The sequence below is a fragment of the Mustela nivalis genome, assembly GCF_964662115.1.
Source record: "Mustela nivalis genome assembly, chromosome: 18".
Lineage (NCBI taxonomy): Eukaryota > Metazoa > Chordata > Mammalia > Carnivora > Mustelidae > Mustela > Mustela nivalis.
The window spans coordinates 47,051,384-47,069,059 of NC_139037.1; the positions used below are offsets into that span (position 1 = coordinate 47,051,384).

At 49.4% G+C, this 17,676-nt stretch overlaps 1 long non-coding RNA gene across 1 annotated transcript; it reads left to right on the forward strand.

Moving 5' to 3' along the window:
* The first annotated feature begins 3,279 nt into the window (after positions 1–3,279).
* Positions 3,280–14,027, forward strand: LOC309852656. Its single transcript, XR_014305311.1, has 3 exons — positions 3,280–3,524; positions 6,034–6,160; positions 10,545–14,027. It is a non-coding gene; the product is annotated as an uncharacterized lncRNA (long non-coding RNA).
* The last annotated feature ends 3,649 nt before the right edge of the window (positions 14,028–17,676 follow it).

Sequence of the window (17,676 nt, forward strand, 5' to 3'; positions counted from 1 at the left end):
GCAAAAGCTCCTTAGTTCGGGGTCCTGGTGCAGAGCAATGAAGGCCTAGGTATGAGCAATGAAGGGATCCTAGGTCCATTTGCCTTGTTTCCTGCAGAGGAGATCTTAACTGATAGATCCCACTGAGGCCATGCAGTGTTACAGGAGCTCAGTCCTTTTCTAAGTTTTGCAATCCAAATTATTTCCAGTGGGTTAAAAGGCACCCCAAGGTAGAGTCCTTGGGAACTGAAGAAGCCTACTGAGGCCATGTTCCCAGAAATGTAAAGAAGTTCCATTACCAAATCCCCTGACTCCTGGGTGGCGTTCCACGCAGGATATGTCAGAGGTTCCCATGTGACAAAAGCCACCGGAGACGTCCCTCAACAAAAGTCGCTATTGATCACCATCCTGCCTTCTCCGGGAAGGCATTCCTGCCATAAAAGGCCCTGGAGGGGTAAGGGCGTCCCTCCACTTCCCTGATGGGTGCGTGGTGAATGGACCAAAACCTGTGCCATGCCATACCATTGTATGTCCTGAAGACTGCATACTGTTTTGCCATTTTTTTAAAGATTTTATTTATTTATTTGACAGAGAGGGATCACAAGTAGGCAGAGAGAGAGAGAGAGAGAGGAGGAAGCAGGCTCCCTGCCGAGAAGAGAGCCATCGGATGCGGGACTTGATCCCAGGATCCTGAGATCATGACCTGAGCCGAAGGCAGCGGCTTAACCCACTGAGCCACCCAGGCGCCCCCTGTTTTGCCATTTTAACCCATAGAAATACTAGAAAAGTTTGGCAAGGGGAAATTACCCAATTTCATAGCTATAAGTAGTCTGTAGAAGACACTTGACAAGAAACAGTAACACTGAAATCCATCATTGTCTATGCGACATTCCAACACATGTGGTCCTTGCAACCAACTTCCCTAGGAAACGGTCCCCGGTTGCGTTTTAATTCAATCGGGTACTGGTTTCAGCCAGCTTCCAGTGGAGGTCTCTCGGCCAGAATTGGCTAGACCAGGGATATGGAGGGGATCACATTAAATCAATCAGGAGGAAACCTCACACAGGAGTCTTAAGATTGGCATCCATCCTGATGACTTAGGTGGCTGTCCCATGCCCAAGAGGGAAAACTTTATATAAGAACAGGAATAAAGTGGGGCGCCTGGGTGGCTCAGTGGGTTAAGCCGCTGCCTTCGGCTCGGGTCATGATCTTGGGGTCCTGGGATCGAGTCCCGCAACGGGCTCTCTACTCAGCGGTGAGCCGGCTTCCCTCTCTCTCTCTGCCTGCCTCTCTGTCTACCTGTGATCTCTCTCTGTCAAATAAATAAATCTTAAAAAAAAAAAAAGAACAGGAATAAAGAGAAGCCATCACGTTTCTGGGTCTTATTGCCATTCCGGCCAAGGTACTAACTTACAGCCAAAAGGCAGATGCTCTCCTCACCGTAGAGCAGCCACCAGCTAGAGGATTACAGCCTGAGCAATTGACATGCAAGTGCTCCAATAAGACCATACTCCTTGAAAAGCCCTGAAATGAGAGTAAAGGAAAAGGAGAGAAAGTCTCACCAATTTTGCACTGAAGCTCAGAATCCAAATATAAAGACTCACAGCCCCACCTTTGGGTGCCATATGATGAAGTTATAGAACCTAGGTGAGGTTCAGTGGGTTGAGGTCCGGAGCCGATGATGAAGAAAGAATTCTTGAGACCTCTTTGGTGCAAAATGGTGGTTTATTAAAGCAAGGGGACAGGACCCATGGGCAGGACAAGCTGCTGCCCAGAGTTGTCAGGGATGACAGGTTATGTACCCTGCGGTTGGGGGAAGGTGAGGGAAAGGGAGGTTTCAACAGAGTTTTCATATGCTAAAGAGGGCCTACAAGGTGCCAAGATATCAGAGGCCTACTGTAGACCTTGCCCTTAGGGCTTGATCAATGTTGTCTTTAGGCCAGCCAGTAACATCAAGATAGTTGGAAGCTTCTTGGTGGGATTTAACTATATTTACATTCCCTTATACCTCAGCCTCCTTCAGTTTTGTTTATGGTGGGGAAGGTGACATTGGGGTTTGAGGAACTCCGTTATTTGCCTCTGGAAATTTGTGCTATTGATAAGGTCAGGTGTGCCTGAGGAATGCTACACATATTACTGAGGGGGAGCAGATGGAGAGGGGGTGCAAGGTGCCAGCTTTTGCTTTGTCTTCAGCCAGCCTCCTGCTCCCTCATCAAGCTCAAAGCACATTTGTTAGAACAGTGAGTAGAGATGACATTTGCCTTTCCTTTTCGTTTTAACCTTCCCTGTGCTCTAAATATCCTCTCTACTTCCCCTTCCAAAGCACTGTGATATTTAGTTAAGTAAACCCCATTTAAAATGGAATCATTTTGGGCGCCTGGGTGGCTGAGTGAGTTAAAGCCTCTGACTTCAGCTCAGGTCGTGATTTCAGGGTCCTGGAATCCAGGTCCGCCTAGGGCTCTCTGGTCCGCCAAGAGCCTGTTCCCCCCCCCCCCCCCCCCCCGCACCCTGCTGCCTCTTTGCCTACTTTTGATCTCACTCAAATAAATTTACAAAAAAATAAAAGTGAACCATTTTAATGGGACGCTGTATCACAGGTGGGCAGGCAAAATGAACAGGCGGAAGGAAGATCCTTTTTATCTTCGAATGGGGGTTGATTTCTTTGTAGGATTCTAATGTCCTTTAAACAAAAGAAACGCTCTCTGTCAAAGAAAGGACAGTAACCTTGGCTTGCACCAAAGAAACACGGCCGATGCCACGCCCTCTACAATCTTTTCTTGATTGATCATTCATAGGAAGCCACCCTCACCATCTCCTAAGAGGTAAGAAAAGCTAACCTTCTCCTATTCTCTTCAGACTATCTTGTGGCTGGCCCCAGTGTATTTATTCCTAGTTGAAATTCCTCTGTTCCTGAAGAAACTCAGTTTGCTAGTAAATATAACGGCCCATTTATACTTAAGGTTCAGAGTAGTATAAGCCTCACCGTTTCAGGAATGACAAATGACACATTTTGATATAAACAGCCTCACAACGTGCAGTCACATTGGGCTGGCACGATGACATGCTCTTTTTGATTCTGCCTTTTCCTAGACTTGTGAAGCCTTTTGCGAAAAGGTCTCTGAGGCGACAACCGTGTAACAGCTTCTCCTGACGTGAAGGGACACCTAGGATACGGAACTCCAGGGTGCGCCAGTCTCTGTGATGGCCAGAAGCCTGAGAGCCACCCCACCCGTAAGAGCGTAGCGCCTGAGGACGCAGCGAGGAGCCAATACCGGCCCTCGAAGAAGGCATTTCTAGGCAAGCGCATCCGCTGCGGGCGGAGCTTCCGGCCTCGTCCCCGCCCGCGGGGTTGTAGACCGAGGTTGGGTTCGTTTGTCTCCTCTGGTTCCGGAGCGCGGGTCAGGATCGTGGTAACTGACGCTGAAGACCCGAGGAGCTGCGCTGTCCTCGCCGCACACAGTTCAGCTCGGGAGTCCACTCCCCTTCCGCCCGCTGCCCGAGATCCGAGTCCGATGGCGGCGACCGCTCCCAGGGACTCGGCTGAGGTAAACGCTCGTCCCCGGGCCCTCACCACCGGCCCCCACCCAGACCCCGAAGGCCCGAGCGCGGGGCGCCTGCTCGCGGCCCTGCGGCCCAGGCCCGGGTGTCCGGGACAAGGAGGCGCGGGTGGGCGGGGGCCGGTGTGGGAGCGCCGGCAGGCTGCGGGCAGGCGCGGCCTCCGGGCTGAGTGGCCGCCGGGGCTGGGGCTGCAGGGGGCCCGCGCCACCAACGGGGGACGGCGCGGCTGCATTGGTTCTGTCAGGAGCAGGATGCGGCGCGACGGGGGAGGCCCGCGCCGTCTCTGACTGCCGAGGCCGTGTCTGCTGGCGTTGAGGGAGGTGGTCTAACCTGGCTGTCAGGGAGCTTTCCGGGGCCGCAGGGGAAGCGCCGCCGCCGGGTTTGAGCGCGCAGGCAGGGCGCGCAGCAGGAGAGACTCGCGTTGGTCCTTGGTAGTCCGCTCTGGATGTTGGAGAGCCTCGGAGAAGGGCTGAGGCGAATTGTGCGTGTCGCAGAGGAGAGGAGAACGGGAGGAGTGAGGGGAACCCCCGGGCTTTTGGTCCGTGACGCTTGAAGAGAAAACTACAGAGATTTTACGGCAGAGATGTTGTTTCTGTGGGAGCGACAGGGAACAGCGTTTGGGACCGAAGAAGCCGAGTCAAAGCCGTAGCCAGTGTGGAGAAGAGAGAGGTCGTCTTTTTTTTTTTTATTTTTATTTTTTTTAAAGGAAAGGAATGAAAGGTGTTATGAATTCCAAGCCCAGGAGACTACACTACTTAAGGTTCAAGTATAGTGGCTTCTCATTGGCTGAGCTCTTGGGTGGGGCGATCATGAAAAGGCTGTCTTGGGGGGGGACGGTAGTGAAGTAGTATCCCCAAATAAGTTCAAGTCCATCTCTTTCTGTTGGACCCCCAGGTGATACCACCCACTATGGTAGTGTTTGAGCTGCCCCCAGTGCAACCTCCCGACCCCAATTTAGGAAGATTGCCCCTCATTAATTTTCACAGTTCTAGCAGCTGAAGGGAGGGAAAGTCCCATCAACCTGATGGAAGTTAACAGTAGGTTGCTTATCTTTGGGAGTGTCCGAACGTGTTTCCACAGTGTTAGGTGACTTAGGTGTTTCAGAAAATGGTAAGTGATGGCATCAAGTGGGCAGCTGGACAGGAAATTATGGGAAACTGGGGGAAAGATTCATGATGGAGAGTTTGAAAAGTGATGGCTGCTGTGTGGACCAGGGGAGACTGGGATCACATTTGGGAAGGGAATGCAGAGTATCATGGCAATGCTCCTAGTAGGTCAGAGGGACCTAGTAACATGTGCTGAAGAGTGGTTTTCCTGCTCAACTTGTGGTCGGGGTTGCTGGGCGTTGTGAACACAGGTGAAGGAGAGAGGCAGTGATCTGGCAGATACATGGACAAGCCTTCCGTGGGATGCTGGGACAAGTGATAGCTGAGGACATGGTGGGGGGGGTTGTTTGTTTGTTTGTTTGTTTGTTTAAGTAGGCTCCATTCCCAGTGTGGAGCCCAACAGGAGTCTTGAACTCAGGACTATGAGATGAAGAGTGAGATGCTGAACCCATTTAGCCACCCAGGCGGCCCCTCCTGCGAGTATTTGAGAGGCTGGAGCTGCTCTCTCTTCAGTGTTCTAGGACTTCACCGGAATTTTGTGGTCAGCTTTTATGGCATCCGGAGTGCTTCGGAGTCTTCCTGCCAGAAACGGTCTGGGGCAAATGTCATTTTTGCTTTTCTGTGCCCGGCAGAGAAGTCCTTAGGGCTGGTTGTTTTCAGAAAGGTCCAATAGTGGATGGTTGGTTCCCAACTGTGGAGGGCCAGCATGGGTAGTAGGGGAGTAGAAGACGGTGTAGGAGGATCCTAGGTAGACAGTGGTTGTGAGTGTCGTGCTGCAGGGAGGATTAGAGGCAGGTGAGGAGGCCTCTCAGCAGCATTTGAGGCTTTCCCTCAGTTGGGATCCTTGGGAGTACTGGGGTGGTAGTTGGAACCTGTTTCAGTTTGTCACATAATCCTTTGGTTGTCATGTGACAAGGACAAGTGTGAGTCAAGGGAGAGTCCTTTGGAAGGTGTGGGCTTTCATCTGTGGGGTCTGAAGACATGAGAGAGGTACAGTCTACAGAATCATGTAGACCTGGAGGGGAAGTGTGAGCTAAGGGCCTCAGGGTCCTGGTATTGAAGACTTCCTGGCAGAGCAGAGCCTGTAATTGGCTGTCTTGAGGGCACACCGTGGGAGACTCCATGAGAATATCCTGGCAGGGGTTTGGGACTTGCAGGCCAAACCCAGAGCTTAGATTGCTTCCATGTGTCCCCTGCGTGTTATCGCTGAGCACTGAACAGTGATTGGTGGGAAGGTGAGAGGAGAGCAGCATTAGAGGCACCAGGACCTGGTATTATCTGAGGAGGGGAGCTGGGCTGGCAGGAGAGACCGGGGTGGGTGTGTGGGTTGCAACGCTGGTGGGTTCTCAGAGAGAGAATGCTCAGGTTCCATGTTTTCCTTTCATGGTAGTGTGGTGTGACCTTTGAGGACGTGGCCGTGTACTTCTCCTGGAAGGAGTGGAGGCTTCTTGATGAGGCTCAGAGACGGCTGTACCACCATGTGATGCTGGAGAACTTTGCACTTGTATCGTCACTGGGTAAGGCCCTCGGCGTCCCCTTGACCTGCCCTGGACTCTGTACCCTGCGGACTCCCCTCCTCCATTCTTCAGGGGAGGGTTTGTCCTTCTCTGGTGTGGACTGTGTTCACTGCGTGCTTCCCCAGCTTTCTGGGCAGTTGCTTTTGTTGCTGGCCCTGAGTTGTTGGTGTGCCCTTCTGTCTGCCCACAGCCCCAGTACCCGCTGCGCTGAGCCCTGATCGGGTAGGATCGCAGGTCAGTGGTCCTGCACTGAGGCTGATGGAATGCACCTTGCTTGCCCTCTCCCTGGCTGGGACCCTGTATCTAGGTCCGTGACTCATCGATGGCCTAGGTTTTGACCTCTCCCTTAGGTGACATTTCCCTGTGCCTGCCTGTGCCTGAAATTGGAGGCATTGGTATGCGCACTGCTGTAGTGGACCGTGGGCCGTTTCTCAAGAAGGTCCTGTGTGGATCTTTCTATAATGTTTACATCTGTTCTTCTCCCTGGCCGCCTCCATTCATGTTTGTGAGGTATGATGGACAAATCAAATTCTATGACTGAAAGTGTTACATAATGATTTCATGTAGTTCAGCATTATCAAGTTCTTACCAAAATGAAGTGAATCAGTATAGCCATCACTTGGCATCAGTACTTTTCTTGTGCTGGTGAGAAATCGGAAGATCAACCCTCTGAGCAAATTTCAGCGCTACAGTGCAGTATTAACTGTAGTCAGCGTGCCCTATGTTAGTTCCTCAGGAGTGAATCCTTTTGTCGTTGAACGTGTGTCTCCCTGACCATCCTCTGCCCTCCTTCTCACATGCACAAGTGCTGTCTCAGTCTCTCTTTCCCAAATAAATGGGTCCTTTTCTTTTCTCAAAAGTAAAGAGGACATACCTGTAAATAATGCCATACAGTATTGTCTTTTTTGCATATTGATTTCACGTGGCATAATGTTCTTCACATTGAGGCAGGTGGCACTGTGTAGCCATGTTGTGGCAGTGAGTCTGCTGCCTTTTTTATTCATTTTATTGTCTTTTTAAAAAAAGATTTTATTTATTTATTTATCAGAGATAGAGAGGAGTGAGAGTGAGCACAAGAAGCAGAGTGGCAGGCAGAGCAGAGGGAGAAGCAGGCTCCCTGCCGAACAAGGAGCCTGATGTGGGACTTGATCTCAGGACGCGGGGTTTAGTACCTAAGCCGAAGGCAGCCACTTAACCAACTGAGCCACCCAGGCATCCTGTTTTTTATTGTCTTATTTTATTTATTTATACATATATGTTTTTTAGATTTTACTTAGTTATTTGAGAGAGAGACATAGAGAGTGGGAGTGAGGAAGTCAGAGGGAGAAGCAGACTTCCCCTGGAGCTAGGAGCCGGGTATGGGACTTGATCCCGGGACTCTGGGATCATGAATTGACCTGAAGGCAATTGCTTAACCAGCTGAGCCACCCAGGCACCCTGTTGCCTCTTTTATATGTGAGATTTCCTGCATGCGTGTGCTCAGTAAACGTTCCTTTCCCCACTTTTTAGATTGATTGATTGATTGATTATACAAGGGGAGAGAGAGCATGCCCATAGAAGGAGGGGGAGTGACAGGCAGAGGGAGAAGCAGGCTCCCCGCTGAGCAGGGAGCTCAGTGTGGGACTGGATTCCAGGACCCTAGAGTCATGACCTGAGTCAAAGGCAGACACTTAACGGACTGAGCCACTCAGGCGTCCCATATTTCCAAAATGTTGTTTGTCACCTTACTATTTTGCTTAGTAATTTTACATTTTTCTGTTAATCTCTACACCCCCTGTGGGGTTAGAACTCACCACTCGGTGATCCCTAGTCGCACGCTCTACGTGCTGAGCCTGGCAGTCCCCCCGTAATATTCATTGTCACTTTAAGCCTTGACACAGACTGAAAGATGTTGCTGTTGTGGGTGTTGTGAATGGTCCTGCAGTGGATATGGACATGCAGGTAGTTTGTGCAGATAGTGATTTTGTTGCCTTGGGATACACACATAGCTAGAAATGGCAGTGGTGGGGCATAGGGTAGTTCAGTTTTCCCGTTTCTGTGTGCTCTCGCTAATGTGTTCCATGGTGACTTCCCTAATTGATGGCCAGCAACAGCGTTCCGGGGGTTTGCTTTTCTCCATGTCCTCACCAGCCCGTCTTAGCTTTTTGGTAATCGCCGTTGTGAGAACTACGAGGTGATACGTTGTGGTGTTGGTTTTCATTTCTCTGACGATTAGTGAGTGTGAGCTCGCATTGGCGCCCGAACATCTCCTCTTCACTCTTTGGTGTGTTTCTTTGGCTCTGCTGCAACTTTTCAGTTTGGCATAGTGGTGCTTTTGCTTTCGTGACCTATGCTTTGGGTGTCCTGTTCAAAAAATCCTTGCCAGGGCTAAGATTAAAGAGGCTCTTCCGTCTCTTTTTGCCGGGAGCTTTATGGTTTCCGGTCATGGGTTTCAGTCTTGCATCAACTGCACGTGTGTTTCTAGGTACTGTGGGTGGGGATCCACCCCTACTGTTTGCATTTGGGGAGTCCGGTTTCACAGCAGTGCGAGAGAGGGTATTTTTCCCTCTTGGCATAATAGTGAAAGAGTAGTGGACTGTGTGTGGCCATCCTTATGGGCTTTTCCTTCCTCCATTCCGTTGTTCTGTTTTATTTTCTTTTTTTAAAGATATTCTTTATTTGACAGACAGGGATTGCAAGTAGGCAGAGAAGCAGACAGAGAGAGAGGGGGAAGCAGGCTCCCTGCTGAGCAGAGAGCCCAATGGGTCACTTGATCCCAGGACCCTGAGATCATGACCAGAGCAGAAGGCAGAGGCTTTAACCCACTTAGCCACCCAGGTGCCCCTCCGTTGTTCTGTTTTTATGCCTTCACCCTATTGTTTAGCATCATCTAGCTTTGCAGTCCGGTTTTAAGTTCGAAATTGTGCGGCCTAACGATTGGATCTTCTTTCTGAAGATTCCTTGGGCTTTAGGCTTTGGTTGATTTGGTGGCAGATGTCCCAGTGTCCCCTGTGGAGCAGGACGCTGGGGGCTCTGCTGAGCAGGGACCTCAGTTGCACCTACCCTGGGGCCGGTGGAGACAGCCCAGGCCTTATTGCCCACCCATCCCCACATGTCTCTGCTGATACAATCTGCAGGGATTTTTCTGTGTGCATGTGCCCTCTTTGACGCTCCCCCGTGTACCGGTCTGTCTTAATTGGACTGTTGATCCCACCGAGGCTCATGTCATTCATGGCCACTATTGCCTTTATTTTTCTTGGAGGTAAGGATGGTATCTCTTCTTCTATCTTCCTGCTGATAACAGTCCCACAGGACATTTTTCTGTGTCGATTGTGTCCTGAGTAGCTCTACGACAGTGCTGGCAGTGGGCTTGGCCTGTTTTCCATCAGTTTGTCTGTCTTCCTGGTGCGCTCTAGTTGCTCTTCTAGGGCTTCCAGGACAAGTGCCTTGTGTATAAAAGCGTGGACATGCCCCAGACATGAGCAGATGGGCTTAGAAGGAGCCTGTTCCTCATGAATGGCTACCGGCAGCAGTGGGATATCAGGCCTGTGTTTGTTCATACTGGGAACCTTTCTTTGCTCAGCCAGAGTTTGGAGCTATTGCCGATGGCCACCCCCCGTTTCTCTCTTACCTTCCTCACCGTTGACCTTTTTTTTGTCAAGTGAATTCTTTTTTTTTTTTTTTTACGATTTTATTTATTTATTTGACAGAGAAAGAGATATCACAAGTAGACAGAGAGGCAGGCAGAGAGAGAGAGAGGAGGAAGCAGGCTCCCTGTTGAGCAGAGAGCCCGATGCGAGGCTCAATCCCAGGACCTCGGTATCATGACCTGAGCCGAAGGCAGAGGCTTAACCTACTGAGCCACCCGGGCACCCATGTCGGGTGGATTCTACTCCTTTGGTAATTCTGTTTACTCTGGTACAGGGATAATCCCTGCATCTCGGGCATCCAATCTCACCCATTTCTATCACTGCTCTTTCTGTGTATCTCAGCATTCACCCCCAGGCATTTTGAAATGAAATAGTCACATTTCCTTAAACTGTCCTTGACTGCAGACCATTTCATGTGATTGGCTTGTACTCAGCCCTCTACTCAGCCAGAGGCCAGCAGCAGCAACCGTGGTACACAAACCTTTGGGCAGAAAATAAGCTGTAGACCTTGGCTCTCTTCCTTGACCTGTCCTAGTTTTCTGTCCTCCTAGTGTGTTCTCGCTAGTACGTTGATGGCTTGGGCCCAGAAATGGCCCAGAAATGCCCAGTGGCCTGTCCTATAGTTGAGTTTCTTCTCTTGTGTGTGGAAAAGCATGCTATACCATCCTGCCTAGATGAGTCGGGTGCATGTGTGTGATGGGCTCACCCCCTCGCTACAGCCAGCACGTATTTCACCAGCATTTCTCTGCCTTCAGGTTGCTGCTGTGGAGCAGAGGATGAGGAGGCCCCATTTGCACAGAGCGCTTCTGTAGGCGTTTCACAGACCTGGACGCCCAGGGCTGCTCTGTCTTCCCGGAAGACCCACCCCTGTGAGATGTGCGGTCCCGTCTTGAGAGACATTTTCCACTTGGCTGAGCTCCAGGGGAAAGAAAACAGCCAGAAACGGTTGAGGTGTGGGGCCTGCGGGAAACGATTTTCTTTCAGTGTGAAGTCGAAGCAGCAGCAGCAGCAGGAGCAGCCGGTGGGAGCAAAACCATTCAGAAGCCATGTGGACAGGGCCTCTGCTGTCAAGAGCTGGGGATCCGGTGGTTCGGGAAAGCCCTTTACCTGTGGAGAGGTTGAGGAGGACTTGCTGTCTGGCTCGGGGCATCTGGGGCAAGAGGCCACTCTTACTGGGGAGAAGCCAAACACGATGCCCCACTGCAGGGCAACATTACGACGCGGAAGCAGTCATGGCACTTGGGGCCAATGTAAGAATGCTTTTGGTCCCATACACACAGATACTCGGGAGCAGGGTGTCCACCTTGGTAGACAGTCCTTTGTGTGCAGTGAATGTGGGAAAACTTTCAGGTACAAATCCTTATTTGCCATACACCAGAGATACCATACTGGAGCACGACATCATGAGTTTGGTCCTTGTGGAAAATCCCTTGGGCAACGACCAACCCTGAATGAACATGGGAAGACTCAGGGTGGATCCAGGCAGTACACGTGCAGCAAATGTGGGAAATCCTTAGGTGGCAAATGTGTCCCCCTTAATGTCCAGAAATTGCCCAGTGGAGGGAAAAATTATGTTTGTAGCGGGTGTGTGAAATCTGTCAGCGGTAGCTCAGTGTATACTCAGAGGGTTCAGTCTGGAGATAGGTTTTATAAGTGTCGCGTATGTGCAAAATCTTTTCCGTCTATGTCTGCCCTCTGTTACCATCAGCGATCTCACACAGGGAAAAGACAGTATGAGTGTAGTGATTGTGGGAAATCTGTTACCAGTACTTCATCTCTCCGTTCTCACCAGAGACTTCACACTGGAGAAAGGCCTTATAAATGCAATGAATGTGGGAAATGTTTTGTTCGTATTACTTACCTCCGTTATCACCACAGAGTTCACAGTGGAGAAAGGCCTTACAAGTGTAGCAAATGTGGCAAATCTTTTATGAGTCGTAATGGCCTCCGTTATCACCATAGTGTTCACACTGGAGAAAAGCCTTACATGTGCCGTGAATGTGGCAAATCTTTTATAAGTAATTCTGAGCTCTCTTCTCACCAGAGGGTTCACACTGGAGAAAAGCCTTATAAGTGCAATGAATGTGGGAAATCACTTGCTAGGAGTTCTGCCCTCCGTAGTCATCAGAGAGTTCACAGTAGAGAAAGGCCTTATGCATGCGTTGAATGTGGGAAATCTTTTAGCCAAAAAATTTACCAACGTTACCATATCAAGTTTCACTCAGGTGAAAAGCCTTATGAGTGTAATGAATGTGGGAAATCTTTTACTGCTAGATGTTCCTTCCGTTTTCACCAGCGAATTCATGCTGGACAAAAGCCTTATCAGTGCAATGAATGTGGGAAATCCTGTTCTACTATTTATGGCCTCCGTAGTCACCAGAGAGTTCACACTGGAGAAAGGCCTTATGAGTGCCATGAATGTGGGAAATCGTTTACCTGTAATTCTGCTCTCCGTTATCACCAGAGAGTTCACACTGGAGAAAGGCCCTACAAGTGTCATGAATGTGGCAAATCGCTTATGAGTAGTACTGGCCTCCGTTATCACCAGAGAGTTCATACTGGAGAAAAGCCTTATGAGTGCCATGAGTGTGGGAAATCTTTCACAAGTAGCTCTGGACTCCGTAATCATCAGAGATTTCACACTGGACAAAAACCTTATAAGTGCAGTGAATGTGGGAAATCTTTTGTCACTAGTAATGAACATCGTGAACACCAGAGAGTTCACAGTGGAGAGAGGCCTTATGAATGCCCTGAATGTAGTAAATCCTTTCCCCGAAAAAGTACCCTCAATGTACACAAAAAGCTTCACTCAGGTGAACGGCCTTATGAGTGTAGTGAATGTGGGAAATCATTTACTGCTAGTTCTGCCCTCCGTTACCACCAGAGACTTCACACTGGAGAAAGACCTTATCAGTGCAATGAATGTGGAAAATTTTACACTGCTAGTTCTGCCCTCCGACGTCACAAGAGAGTTCACACTGGAGAAAGGCCTTATGTGTGTAATGAATGTGAGAAATCATTTGCTGATAGTTCTGCCCTCCAGCGTCACAAGAGAGTTCACACTGGAGAGAGGCCTTATCAATGCCGTGAATGTGGGAAATCTTACATTAGTTATAGTGGTTTTACATATCATTACAGCCTTCACACTGCAGGAAGGATCTAAAACAGCACAGAAGGTGATTCTTCTTGCCTTGAGGCATTTAGGTTGGAGGACAAACTCTGAGGCAGCAAGCTACCTGAATTGGAAAGTGGTTTCCCTGAATGTCCCCAGTGCAGTGACTTCCCATAAGATCCAGTCATTTTCAGAAAAATGTGCATAGTGCTTTCTGATGTGGGTGCAGTCACCGCAAGATGGAAGTCACTGGCAGTTTCTGGAACCTGGCAGTTCCCAATAGTGTGCCTATGTCACCACCTAACATGGTTAATGATGTCAAGCTGTTCACGTTCTCAACTGCTCATTCAAATTCTGCTCATTCAAATGGAACCCCTCGTTCCATTCCCAGTTAGGGCATGGATGTGACCAGTGTTGATCCACAGTGGGAGTTGTGAGTTCTAGGTGGTGACTCGCACAGGAAGGCCAAGTCCCACAGGGGTGTTGCTGGTCTCCTGATGCTTTGATGACTATTTGCAGCTTCCAGGTCACCACACAGGAATTGTGTGCCCCGTGTTGTTCTGATTAATGTATCAGTAAGTGCCATGTTTGTTTAATTACCTTTGATCATAGACATTGTGTGCCCTCGAAGGGGTGGTTTGAAAGCAGCATCGGGCTCTCCCACATGAAGGAATAAGCAGATCGCATTCCATCCCATACTTGCTGTATCTCTGAGAGGAACATTACAAATGTATCAGTAATATTGATGTGCATATACATATGTACATACTCCAGCCTGTGTGTTACTTTGCGTTATAACCCAAGACCTTTGTGATGAGCTGAATTGTATACCCAAATCTGTATTTTGCAGTATGACCCCGAATATCTCACAAGGTGAGGATAGCTAGAGCATCTTTAAAGACATCATGAGGTTGAAGTGGGTTATTAGGATGGACTCATGCGGTATGTCTGGCGCCGTGAGAAGAGGAGATGAGGAATCCGGCACCCAGGGATGACCATGGGTGGACACGGAATCCCCATCTGCAAGCCAAGGAGAGAGGCCTCAGAAGAAACTAACCCAGCTGACATCTTATGTTCAATTTCGAGACTCCAGATTGGGGTGAAATAAATTTCTCTTGTCTGGTCACCCAGAGTGTGGTGGTGTGTTACATCAGTTCTAGCTAGTAGGGTCTCCTCAGATCCACATCTGGGTTTTGTGGTCTGGGTGCCAGGAAGCTGTGTGTGCTCAGAGGTCACCGTGAAGAGGGAGCACTTGAGACCTTCTCCAGTGTTTGTGGAAACAAGAATATTTTTGCTTGTCCACAGCTGATAGCCCAGGCACTGTTGAGTGGAATCTCTACCCACATCCTTCAGAGGAGCCTTGTGACCGGCTGTGCAGTTTCCACTTGGAACCCCCACAGGGGCAGGGGGGCTGTAATTGGTAATCTAGATGAATGGGCAGTTAGGTACCTCAGAGAACACCTCAGGCCCCTGATGGGGTGTATGTCTTCCAAAAGGGTATCCCCAGATGATGTGCCTGGCTGGCTGGGATCAGTGTTCATAAATTCTTCACGTTCAGACGCATAGCCTGTGTAAGAGATAGTGGTAAAATGACCCATGAATTCTGATTTGCCCTCTGGTGCTTACATGTCAAGGTGCAGGAGGAAAAAAGATAAAGACAAGGCACAATTTATCCTCCAGGGATGTAGCTTTTGTGAACTCTCCCAGCCAGCATACTTGTTGGAATCCTAAAGGGCTAGCACACACTTGTTCTGAACCACCCTCCTCTCAGGTAGTCTCCCAGATACTCCCAGCCTTTAGGGCTAAGAACACAGATCTTACTGGAGGAGGTGGTACAGAGTCCTTTTCTTGCCTAATATCTCCCAAAGTCCTTGAATAAACCATTTGTCCCCTAGGTCGACTTCCAAGCTTTTTTTTTTTTTTTTTTAAGATTTTATTTGTCGGAGAGAAAGGGGAAACACAAGCAGGGGGAGTGAGAGAGAGAAGCAGGCCTCCTGCTGAGCAGGAAGCCTGATGCAGGGCTCCATCCCAGGACTTGGGATCATGACCTGAGCTGAAGGCAGTTAATGACCGAGCCACCCAGGGGCCCTGAATGTATGTCCCTTTCAACAGTACTGTTTTCTTCTGGATGTATACCACTCTTGGTGTCTTCATCTGTTTGGAGCATCTGGGATATTTCTAGTATTTACTCTTTGCAAAGGAGTCACTCTGTATTTTCTTTATAATTCCGTATGTGGATAGAGGTTTCATTTCATTTGTGGTAAAACTGGAAGGGCTGACGGGAGCCTGGGTGGCTCAGTAGGTTGATCCTCTGCCTTTGGCTCAGGTCATGATCTCAGGGTCCTGGGATTGAGACCACATTGGGCTCTCTGCTTCCCCCTCCCTGCCTGCTGCTCTCCCTACTTGTGATCTATCTCTCTCGAAGAAATAGAATCTTTAAAAAGGAAAAAAAACTACTTAAAACTAGAAAAAAACTCAAAGCACTGTGGTTAGTCACAGATAGGTGACTGAACATTGTCCTGAAAGGTCAAAATGGAGTCTGATGTGTTCACTGTTGCATCCTCATCAGGTATGTATGAGACTTCCAGAATTTTTTCCTGACACTCCTTGAGAGGGTTACTATACAAGATCGGTCTTTTTTTTTTTTTTTTAAGGATTTAACTTATTATTTATTTCAGAGAGAGAGAGTGAGAGGGAGCACAAGCAGGAGGAGTGGGAGAGGAAGAATCAGGCTTCCCACACAGCAGGGAGCCAATGCCCGGCTCCATCCCAGGACCCTAGGATCATGACCTGCTCCAAAGAGAGACATTTAATGACTGAGCCTCCCAGGCATCCCTGTCAGCCCCTTCTTTTTTTAATATTTTATTTATTTATTTGACAGACAGAGATCACAAGTAGGCAGAGAGGCAGAGAAAGGGGGGAAGCAGGCTCCCCGTTGAGCACAGAGCCTGATGCAGGGCTTGATCCGAGGGCCCCGGAATCACAACCTGAGCCAAAGGCAGAGTCTTTAATCCATTGAGCCACCCAGGCGCCCTATTGTCAGCACTTTTAATATGTGTGCATTGCTATATTGTAATTGCATTTCTTGGAGATTTCTGTCTTTCAGCCTTGTTTCATGTGTTTCTTTACCACATGTGTGTTCTCTTTGGTACAATTTCTGTTTTCATCAGTGCCGTTTTTATTTTCCTATGAGTTATGACTACTTCCTTTTCCTTTACAAATAGGACATGCAGGGGGCTCGGCAGGGAGCCTGCTTCCTCCTCTCTCTCTCTGCCTGCCTCTCTGCCTACTTGTGATCTCTCTCTGTCAAATAAATAAATAAAATCTTAGGGGCGCCTGGGTGGCTCAGTGGGTTAAGCCGCTGCCTTCGGCTCAGGTCATGATCTCAGGGTCCTGGGATCGAGTCCCGCGTCGGGTTCTCTGCTCAGCAGGGAGCCTGCTTCCTCCTCTCTCTCTCTGCCTGCCTCTCTGCCTACTTGTGATCTCTCTCTGTCAAATAAATAAATAAAATCTTAAAAAAAAAAACAAACAAATACGACATGCATAACAACAAAGATATACATTGGAATTTTCCTCATTTGCACACGGTGAGAAATTTCTCCATGGATTCTTAGTATCCTGGAAGGCTATTTCTTCATTATCCCCCTCAGATCCTTTGTGTCCTGCCCAAGGTCATGGCCCCAAACTCCTTACCACTTTTAAGTCCAGGGTGCATTCCTACTGTTATGGGAAGCCTGTGCAAAGTCTAGGCATTTAGAAATAGAAAAATGCATCCCTGCTTTGTGCTGCTTGCCGATTTCCAAAGTATAAATTCTGCCACTCTGGGAGCAGGATGTGCCCAGAGAAGGTGCTGAAGGACGAAGTGGGTGTTTGGGGGAAAACTAACCTTTGGCATATGCAGGCAGGAGACTTCACAACACTGGGCAGACAGCAGCTGTGCGGGCTGGGAGCTGGCTGAAGGTCTGCAGCAGCCTCACAGGCAGGAGACGTTAACCCTGAAGGGCCAGAGGGGAGGCACGTCTCCGAACACCCTGACTGGTGACTGAAGACCCAGCTGGTCTCACCTTGGAGCGACAAGCTTGTGTCCACCCTCTCAGTTCAGAGTCACTTCCTCCAATACCACCCAGTACACGGGAAGGTTTTTCTGCGCAGGTGATTCCCTCCATGTGATTTATTTCCTTCTCTCTTGGTAGGTGTCGACTCCTCAAAAAACAGCTGACTGGGGGAGACTGAAGGGACAGTAGGGCCACCTCTGGCAGCTGCCTGGCCTAAAGGTACTGGGAGCCAGGTTAAGCAAGACCTTACCCAGAGGACTGGGATCAGTGCTGGCCTTCCTCTGTGCCGGAAGGACAGGAACAGGGCTTCTACCAGAAGGAAGAGCGTCCCCAGGTCAGGCGAGTTCATGTGGGAATGCAGGGAGTCGAGGATGCTGGGTGGGAGGGCACGTGTGGTGCGCGGACAGGGGAGCACCTGCAGGAGGGTGACACAGCTGGAGATGGTTCAGGAAGGACCCTCTGTGCTGAGTCCCTTTCTTCCTCTGGAGCTGATGTTCCCACTTTTGGATCCCGAAGGTAATGCCCCGCCCAGAGCTCCGGTGGTTGTGTCCAGGTATGAGACATAGCACAGTCCAGAGATGAGTCTGCAATTCCTCCCACGTGGACCAGCAAGTCTGCTGGCGCCTTCTGGTACCGATGAGGTGTAGAAGTCTGGACTAATCTCTTGCAGATTCAGTTGTCCACGAATATCTTTAGGGGAAAAAACCTCAACAAATTATG